The 2,429-nt window shown below is 41.8% G+C and overlaps 1 non-coding gene across 1 annotated transcript; it reads right to left on the minus strand.

Annotated features, from left to right (window-relative positions):
* Nucleotides 1–1,286: 1,286 nt before the first annotated feature.
* On the minus strand, nt 1,287–1,393 carry LOC130868769 (U6 spliceosomal RNA). The gene has a single exon (XR_009056571.1). It is a non-coding gene; the product is annotated as a U6 spliceosomal RNA (small nuclear RNA).
* Between the last annotated feature and the right edge of the window lie 1,036 nt (nt 1,394–2,429).

The following is a 2,429-nucleotide window of genomic DNA, read 5'->3' on the forward strand; positions in this document are numbered from 1 at the left end:
CGGTCATTTTTTTAGTAGTAGATTTTGTGTGTTTCCCTTCTTTGAGATGTGCTGGTAAAGGGTCTCTAGATGTTTGAGTTACTGTGGTCATTGTTGGACTCCTTGGTTAGTGATTTTCCTTCTATTACTTTCTGTAAGGCTGGATTTGTGGCTACGTATTGTTTAAATTTGTTTTTATCCTGGAAAATTTTGTTTTCTCCATTTATAGTGAACGAAAGCTTGGCTGGGTATAGTAGTCTGGGCTTGCATCCATGGTCTCTTAGTTTCTGCAGTACATCTATCCAGGACCTTCTGGCTTTCATGGTTTCCATAGAGAAGTCAGGTGTAAGTCTGATAGGTTTACCTTTATAAGTAACTTGACCTTTTTCCTTTGCTGCTCTTAGTATTCTTTCTTTATTCTGTATGCTTTGTGTTTTGATTATTATATGGCGAGAGGATGTTTTTTTTTGATCCAGCCTATTCGGTGTTCTGTATGCTTCTTGAACCTTCATAGGTATATCTTTCTTTAGGTTGGGAAAGTTTTCTTCTATAATTTTATTAAATATATTTTCTAGACCGTTGAGCTGCGCTTCTTCTCCTTCTTCTATTCCTATTATTCTTAGGTTTCGTCTTTTTATTGTGTCCCATATTTCCTGAATGTTTTGTGATAAGAATTTGTTGGCCTTGCTGTTTTCATTGATCAGCGTGTTTATTTTCTCTATGGTATCTTCAGAATCTGAGATTCTTTCTTCTATCTCTTGTATTCTGTTGGTTATGCTTGCTTCTGTAGTCTCTAATCATTTACCTAGATTTTCCCTGTCCAGCTGGCCTTCTGTTTGTGTTTTCTTCTTTGCCTCCATTTCAGTTTTTAAGTCTTGAACTGTTTCCATTATCTGTTTGATTGTTTTTCCTTGGTTTCCTAGGGTATCATTCACTGATTTACTCAATTCTTCAAACTTTCTGTTATACTTCTCATCCATTTCTATAAGGGCATTTTTTACATGCTGTTTAAAGGCGTCAATCACTTTCATGAAGTCAGTTTTATCTACTTCTTCATGATTAAGGTGTTCATGTCCTCCTGTTGGGAGGTCGCTGGGTTCTGGTGGTTTCATATAGTTTTTCAGATTGTTGGGTGAATTCTTGCATTGGCGCCTGCCCATCTCTTTCTCCGAATGCTCCCCTATGGATCTTCTTTTACTGGATCAGGTCTCCTTGCCTACTGATGTACCTTCCCAGTGATGGCACCCTGCAGTGATAGCCCTCCTGGTGCTCCAGTGATGTCTCTCCTGCTACCAATATCAGATCTCAAAAATACGGAACGCTTCACGAATTTGCGTGTCATCCTTGCGCAGGGGCCATGCTAATCTTCTCTGTATCGTTCCAATTTTAGTATATGTGCTGCCGAAGTGAGCACGGGTTGTTTTTTTAATAACAACTTCTAATTCTTCGCGACTACCAGGTCTGTTCACCTGGTGCTGGTTTAGCTTTGGTATATGGTACTTATCTAATAATGTGTCTATTTCTTTTACATTTTCCAATTTTGTGGCATTCAGGCTTCTGTAGTAAGATCTAATGATTCTCTGAATTTCCTCTGTGTCTGTGGTTATGTCTCCCTTTTAGTTTCTGATCTTCTTAATTTGTGTATTCTCTCTCTGCCGTTTGATTAGTTTGGATAGGGGTTTATCAATCTTGTTGAATTTCTCCAAGAACCAGCTTTTGCTTCATTGATTCTTTGTATTGTTTTCTGTGTTTCTATTTAGGGATAAGCCCCACCCATTGGGGGCGTGTACGCCTCGGGCTAATGTTTACTGATAAATCTGCCGGGCGTGATCCCAGCAGCCTTTTTCTCTTCTTTCCTGTTCTTCGCAGGAACCTATGGTCCTGTAAGTCTATTTCTTTTTAAAGCTGTATATATTTTTATAATCTGTCTGTATTCATTTACGTCGTTACATTTGGCGCCAAACATGGGGCTATTTTGCCCCCTCCCCAGCACGGGGGGGGTGCAAGCTCAATCTTTCCCAGCCTTTGCGAGCAAGTTAGTTACCAGAGCTCAGGAAATGCGATTGGGCGAGCATAGCCTGCTAGCTTTCACAGTGCGCTCCCTGCTCGCTTTCCCTTTTCCACTCCAGGCCACGATACAGTAGTAGAGCAGCGACCCCCACTTGCCCCTTACACCTACAGTGGGCCTGCCCCTTCTTTCAGAGTTACTCGGACCAGAGCAGTTAACCGCTCCCTGCCTGCCTTCCAAAACCCCACTGCCTGAATTAACAGAAGCACCTGCGGTTTTGAAGCAAAAGCCGCCACAGCAGCAAAGTGACCCCTTCTGCGACCAATCTAACTTCTCAGGCAGTACAATAATTTTCGTTTTGAGTTAATTGTTTCAGACCGGCTCTGGCTTAGACCACATGGACTCAGGTGCATTTCTTTCGCCACCACTGGTGGCGGGGAGA

The sequence above is a fragment of the Chionomys nivalis genome, chromosome X (genome assembly GCF_950005125.1).
Source record: "Chionomys nivalis chromosome X, mChiNiv1.1, whole genome shotgun sequence".
In the NCBI taxonomy this organism is placed as follows: domain Eukaryota; kingdom Metazoa; phylum Chordata; class Mammalia; order Rodentia; family Cricetidae; genus Chionomys; species Chionomys nivalis.